Here is an 8055-nt window from a genome sequence, read left to right on the forward strand (position 1 = left end):
CCATTAGAATCAGTTAGAAAAGTCAAAGTTGGAGTTGTGTGAGAATGAAAGGACCTCAAGAGACATCACAAGATTTACAGTTATTTTAATTTTGTTATGAAAATTCATTTTTGAATCAATAACTGCTTCATGTGTGTAAATAAAAGATGTGTAGAGGTTAAGGTTTAAACATCCCATCACCAGGACATGGTGGTCTGGGTTCAGGCAATATATGCTTATTCTAGAGTTCAAAAGTTAAGAGATCTTTAAGAGCAAAAAAATGGCTCAATCAGATGGGCGTTCATCCCACTGTTTAGTCTGTTGTGTGGATAGTTTGGTTTGCTCTTTTTTCCAGCAATCACACAATTTATCGTTGCAGTGAACTAAACTATCTCCAGAGCAGTTCTTCCTGCAAATTTCTAAGTCCCTGTTAAGGCTTCTGCTTGTTTTTTATGTGTGTAGGATTGCTCTGTTTTGGTCTGTTTCCAGCTTGTGTGATCACTGGTAATAAACCAAAAGCAAGCCTTCCCAAAGTCAAGACTCCTTCCAGTTTGAATTTTTCCAATATTATGAACTGGCTTAATAAGTGAGCCCACTTCAAGATATCAACAAATTGAACACTTCCTCTGCAGAGAGGCAAGGGAAGTGAAATTTCTTTTAAGACTCTGGTAGACTATCACTGAGATACTGAATCACTTAAAAAAAAAAAAGAAACATATCTATATATTTAGTCTGTGAAGAAAATATTATTTTTTAAGTGATGCAATGCCCATAAACTGCAATCCATGAAAGCTTATACTAAATATAACTTGTTGAGTCTTTAAGGCCTTTGTTTTCATAGCAAGTGTTCCAAGTAGTTTAATCCTGAAGCTAACGAACATGCAACCTGAGCTAGGCATTCCACATTACAAGAGCTCAAGAGCATGAGGAGAAAGTGTGAGGGAAAATTACAACGTTTGGTGCCATCTGGCTTAGATAAAATAGTGGGTGGTAGAGAGACATGACAGTAACATACAAAATTACTCCCAATGGGAAATAAGTGGATAAAGAGGACTTTTCTTTCCTCACTCAGTGAAGCTGAAGGTTTTCCTAGACAAAGGGATTCAAGAAGTCATCACACAGCATTTAGATCAACTGTAGAATATACTTCCACAAGATATGGCCAGCGACTTAGATGGTTTCAAAAGGGGGCTGGACAGATTCATAGAAGATAAGGCCGTTGCAATTAATCATTCTATATTACCTCCAGGATCAGAGGCTGATTGCTACTGAAGAGATTGCAGTGAAACAACAGCAGGAAACACACATTGTGTTCAGGATCTGTCATCTGGAGACCTGAATAGTTTTTTAGTTTAATCCAGCAGCGTTCTTATTAGGTCTGTTCCACAAAATGCTGAATTCTTTTTTTGCCTGTTCAGCAGCTTTCAACTTCTTGAGATTTCAAGGCCTGGGACTATGGGGCCAGTCCTTATGATGTCACAAAGGTAGGGCAAGCAAGAATCCAGAGGGGTGCCAAAACAGAGCAAAGGGGTTTCTAGGTAAATGTACCCAGACTCTAGCTGAAACCTGGGTAATCAGGCAATATGTCAGTCCATAACCAAAGAGGGAAGAACAACAACAACAACAAAAAAATGGCAGACAAGCAGGAGGCAAAAGTTGCCCAGCAGCTGCAGTAATTGATGCCATTCCCTCTAAGGCTCACATCCCACGTGGCCTTACCTACAGCACACAGGATGTGTGAGGAATTTTCAAGGCCTCACACGCTGCTGGACCTTGTGAAAGGCTTGTTCCCAACCAGTGGGAAAGTTTTCCTCACATGGCCTGTGCTGCTGTTGCTGAGACTTGTGCACCATGGAGGTTCATGGGTTACGGCACTGTTGCTCTCTGCACTCTTGATGTGTCATCAGCATACTGGAGACATAGGCACCTACTTTCTCTCATTTCTCAACTTTTTGGACATACTATTTGTGCTGATGTTGCATAAGCAACATAAATGTGCACACAAAGACCTTTACAGTAAGCCCTGCCACCGTCAGGGAATGGTTAAAGATGGGTGCCTGGATTTTAAAAAATACCTCACACTCAAAATCCAGATGTTGTTGCTTGTCCTGAGATTTCTCTTTCCACCTACAAACTCAGGAAAGAACAAGGATTCCCTGAAATTTCAGCCAGTATCCTGAGATCTCTCAGTCTTGTGACACTAATTCCATATGGTACCTGCTCTGTCCTGCTGAGAACTGAAGATGTGGGCCATTTTTTTCTGTAATAGCAGTTGCCCTTCTATAGTGTCTGGGTTGGCAAGAGAGGGGCAAGGCAGTGCCCTCACACAGCGGCTGGGTTTAGCCAGCACATCATCACCCTGCGGACCTCCAGGAGAGACTCTGCACCGTTCTCAGAGATTACAAAGCTTGGGAGTTGTTGTTTTTTTTTAAAAAAAGAAGACTACAACTCCCCAAATCCCCAGCTAGGAGGGTCAGCTGCCAAACTATCTTGTTGCAAACCCACTAGATCTCAAATTCTTATGAGACGACCCAGGAGCCCTGGATTTGAAGTCTCCCTTCTTTGAAATCCATTTCTCTCCCAGAGAAATCCAGGGTTTTTCTTAATAGTAGATTTTCTGTCAAGATACTGTCGACTGAGCTGGGGAGGGAATATTTTTTTTCACTTTCCCCCAGTAAATCAATTCCTTCCAAGCAAAACCGAAGGCAGGAAATGCATTGCAGGCTCCCCTAATCCCCCCCCCTCCGCCCCAAGGCCCACGGATTTCCTGAGCTAGGTCTTGGCGGGCCTGGGAAGGGCTATATATGAGGATTTGAAGTAAGAGATACAGAGCTTGTGATTTAACCCCTGCTCGCCTGGAACACTATGCTGTTCAAGGAAGGAAGAGGAGAGCATTAAGGCCAAGTGGGTAATATTGGACAGATACTTGAAACTGTTTCCTCACAGAGAAAGGGGAAATGGAACGGATTAAAGAAGCCATAGGAGAACCATTGGAAGATGCTTGTAAATTTCACAGGGAGGCAATCTTTTGGCTTGAGTCACACACTAGCTGGCAACTTCATGAGTCAGTATATACAAGCCCATAAAAGCCGAGCGAAGAACGGTGTAGTCCACAGAAAGGGGCCGGGTTCAGATCCCTGTGGAGCATAACTGGCTTGCACTGAGCCAGTTACAAGTCCTTGATCTAATATGCCTCACAGGGTTGTTGTGAGATGAAAACTGAGGAAGAAAGACAAGGAAAACTGGGCACACCAGCAAGAGTTCCTTGGAGGAAGGCAACAAAAAATGTGACTAGAGTATATTAAAAGTGTTTGTTAGTTTATCTGCCCCTCCCTGTATAATCTGGACCAGCCATTTTGGATGTAAGAGGAAGTCTGAGCCAACATTTGTAATGTTACTTGGGGCATTTATTAATACAATCAGCACCTTCAGCATAATTTATAAGTCTAACTGGGGACAGCTCTTCACTCTTGAAGGGCAATGTAGAAAAGGGCCTGTTTTCCTGGAAAGGAATAGCTGTTCCCAGAGTCACCCACAGGTCCTCCTATAGCAGACCTGGTCAAAGTGCAGCCCAAGGGCCACATACGGCCCGCAAGCCACTCCTGTCCGGCCTGCAGACAGTTTTGAACATCAAAACCATCTATAGCTTTTTGTCTAAAGTTGATCAGTTGCTTATATTTAATGTAAACTTGGTTCGGCCCCCGAACACAGTTCAGATTTTTCATGTGCCCCCCCATAGAAATTAATTGCCCACCCCTGTCCTATAGGAATGTGTCATTCTTCTTGTGTGATGAGAGAACCAGTCCCAGGAGACCCATGGTCTAACTGGGAAGGAGTGTCACATCAAACGTTGCGGTGAACCTTTCGTAGGCCATGAGTGACTCCTATAACCAGGGCCGGTATCTTAGCCTTTAACAATGCTTATTGTGTGGCTCTTGTGACGGTGTAGAGTAATGGTTATTGGTAGCTACTGCCCACCAGGGATGTTGGCAAGTCTTTGGATCCAAGTCTCAAGTCCAAGCCTTTGGTACCAAGCCCCAAGTTCTAAACTCCTATTAAAAACAAGGTGTTTCCCCAGGAAAAAGGGGAGGGGTCTGAGACATTGCAAAACAACAACAACAACAACAAGTCGAGTCACCAGTGCAACTTAAGTCCAGCTTGAGAGTCCCGCAATTAGAGAGCCGCCCCGAGTAGACAGAGTCTAGAGGGGCGGGGTAAAAATCTAATAAATAAATAAAATAAATAAATTACTGTCACCATCCCTGCTAATCACATTGTTATCCTGTCATTAGCAAGGACCATTATCAGGCCATTAGGCTGCTTGTCATAAATCCAGTGATGCTGAGGAGTGCAAAATATTTATGGTCAAAGACAGCAAACAAGTAAACCTATTTATGTTTATGTAAATCACACTTCCGTAGATCTTGTGAATCAACTCTTCTGTAATCAGCAGAGATCTTGTCAATCAATTCTTCTGTAAGTTCCATTGATTCAAATGGGTCTACTCTAATTGCAACCTACTAGCCTAATCATTGCCATACTAGAAGCCACGTACTATGTCTTCGCCAGCTACAGACTTCAGTTTTGTGTACCTTCCCTCTACGAAATCTGGTGTGATGATGAAAGGTGCTAACAACGGACATAGTCACAAGATCAGGGGCATAGACAACCACCTCCTTATGTGACCACAGCCACCACACAGTGAACTATTAAATGGGCAAGATAGTCACTAGTCGTAAAAAGCCAACAAGAAACCAAAGAAAGCTACTTCCGAGGGATTCTATTACCTGACTCACTTCCATTAATTTTTTTGTTGAAATCTTCTTTACCACTTAAAAATATATATACACACAACACTTGGCTGGATTTATCTAAGAAATATGGATGTTTCCTTTCCCCAGCAGATCCTACAATTAACTTGCATCAAAACGCTGTAATTGTGCAGATTTAAAAGCTCAGAACATGCTAGCCAAGTTGCTAGACCTGGTTTGGAGTCACATTAAGAAGCTGCTAGTGATTTTCAAATATGCTCCAGCTATCAACGCCCTTTCAAGGTGGTTTGTCAGCTGAAGCAGATGCCGCCATATTGTGAAGAATTGTGGAAAATATTCTAACTAGGCTGATTCCTTTCATTTTGCTGATTCCTAGGCAAATATTGTGATATTTGTATAGACTCAGATATTGTACAGCTATGCAGATATATATGTGAAAGAAATATCATCTTATTGTAAACAATGACACAACACAAATGTATACAAAGATATGTATTCTCTGCATCTATAAAATTCCCTGTAACTGTCTGCATTCCTATGGATTATAGATACTGAGAGAAAGGCATGCAGATAAATTCAATAAACAAATTGGAACAAGTTCAGAGGAGGGTGACAAGGATGGTCAGGGGGCTGGAAATCAAGCCTTATGAGGAAAGGCTGAAAGAACTGGGCATGTTTAGCTTTGAGAAAAGAAGACTGAGGAGTGATATGATAGCACTTTTCAAATATTTGAAAGGCTGTCATACAGAGGAGGGGCAAGATCTGCTATTGATCATCCCAGAATGCAGGACATGGAAAAATGAGCTCAAGTTAAAGGAAGCCAGATTTCGATTGAATATCAGGAAAAACATTGTAACTGTTCGAGCAGTACGACAGTGGAACCAGTTACCTCGGGAGTTGGTGAGTGCTCCAACACTGGAGGCATTCAAGAAAAACTTAAATAATCACCTGGCAGAGTAGACATGGTCTAGAGGGGCGGGGTAAAAATTAAATAAATAAATAAATAAATAAATAAATAAATAAATAAACAAACAAACAAACAAACAAATAAATAAATAAATAAATAAATAAATAAATAAATAAATAAATATGCTTTGATTGTGTTCCTGCATTGAGCAGGAGGTTGGACTTGATTGCCTTGTAGGCCCCTTACAACTTCACTTTTCTATGATTCTAAGATTCTATAAATGCATAATTCTGATTATATATGATAAACACAGGAAGCTATCTTACTGCTAGTCCATCCAGCCCAGCATTCTCTGTTCCAACCAGCATCGGTCCCCAGAATCTTTGGCAAAGAATTCCCCCAGTTTTGCTACTTGAGATGCTTTAACCAATGACCGAATTAAGATTCATTGCATATAGACCATGTATTCTTTCCCTGCTACACACCAAATGTGTCAGCCTGTGGCTTGCATTGTGCATGTGCATCTTGAGAGAATTCTGGTTTTTCTTATGATGTTTCTTGATGGACTTCCCTTTTCCCATTTCAACCTCCCCTACACCCAATTTCAGGTTCTCCTGTGAAGAGTTTGTGAAGAACTTTGTTTTCTGATTAGCCTGAAGTCCCTGTCCTTCGGCTGAATATTGGGGCAGGACAAGTCTTGTATTCTATGGCAATGATTCTCAGACTTCCGTGCTTCTGGTGTTTTGGACCTCAGCAACCAGAAACATCAGCTAGCATGGCTTGTCAGTTTTGGAAGCTGAAGTTGAAAGCATATGGATGGGCAAAATTTGAGAAGTACACTCCTTCAGCACATTTGTATTGTATACAGGACCAGGCAGTTCTGTCTGATCCCAGGCAGAACATGCTCAGTGTTCACTGCAGGAGCACATTGTTAGGGAACACTGGTTGTGAACAAAAAGAAGAGAGAGAAAAGACATGGACTTAAAGACTGGCTCACTGATTGTACTATAAGCTTTCCTTAACCAGGGACCACTTCATCAGATATTTCAGCACTTATCCGAAGAAGAAGAAGAAGAGAGAGAGAAAGATAAAGGGAGGAAAGGCCACAAAAATGGCAAGAGATATTGCCTCTGATAGTGATACATAATGTTTAAAGGTATGCAAGATAAGCTTAAACTGCTGACTCTTCACATCCACTAAAGCAACAACACAGTCTTCCTAGCTTTGCTGTGCTAATTTAACACTTCAAGAGGAGATCCATCTATTGATGGAAGCCTAAACCACCAGAATCTGATTTAATGATTAATTTTGGATGAATCATCTCCTGTTAGAGACTTCTTTTGAAGTTCCTTCATTAAAGAATAGCAACTTTCAGGTCAGTAGCAGAGTGGTTTGGGAGCAGGAAATGTTCTTCCACTGGTTTCTGTAGGCTGCCAATTCTGATACTAGATTTATGTCTGTTTATTCTTTCAAAAACTGGATGACCTATTTGTCTGAGGTACAGAAAGTAATGACAATAATTTGAGGGGAGCAGGAAAAGCTCTGTGGCCCCTTGAATCTTTTTTTTTAATCTGTCTTTCTCATGCCGTTTTAATGATGTATTATGCCGATGCATTTCATTTATGCATTTTATTAGTATCACCCATTGTTTTACTATAATTCTTTGGCTAACTCCCTGTTGCCTAGTGTAATAAGATGTATACAGCAAGCCCATTGAATCAGTGGGGATTTGGTGAGTCAACTCCTACTTAAGTTCCAATGATTCATATGGACCTACTCTAGTTGCGATTTACTACACTAAATTCGGTTGATACCAAGTAGGCCCACTAAATTCATGGACCTTAAGGACGAATTGACCACCAAATCTCCACTGATTCAGTGGACCTACTCTAATTACAACTTACTACATCAAACAACAGGATTTCAGGCTTTGTATTTTTAATCTGGCAACTGTTCTGTGGGGCTAACAATGGGATACATATTTTTTCAAAACAATGTACAGTATGATTCTCTAAGGATGCTGTTGTGGTGGATTTCCTTTATTGGGAATCTATCACAATCTATTCCAAATCTAGGATTCTATATGAAAATAATAAAATAATTCGTATTTCGGAGCATTGAGCTAGTAAATAGTACCTCTGGTGATATTACAGGTAATATTGTAATTGTGAATGTTCACTACATTTATCTTGTATACGTGTACATTTTTAAATTGAACTGCAGTAGTCTATACTCTTGGGAGTACTGCTTCTTGGGAGGAAAGCAATGACAAACCTAACAGCATCTTAAAAAACAGAGACATCACCTTGCCAACAAAAGTACACATAGTCAAAGCTATGGTTTTTCTTGTAGTGATGTACGGAAGTGTGAGCTGGACCATAAAGAAAGCTGACCACA

The sequence above is a fragment of the Pogona vitticeps genome, chromosome 6 (assembly GCF_051106095.1).
Source record: "Pogona vitticeps strain Pit_001003342236 chromosome 6, PviZW2.1, whole genome shotgun sequence".
Classification (NCBI taxonomy): Eukaryota; Metazoa; Chordata; class Lepidosauria; order Squamata; family Agamidae; genus Pogona; species Pogona vitticeps.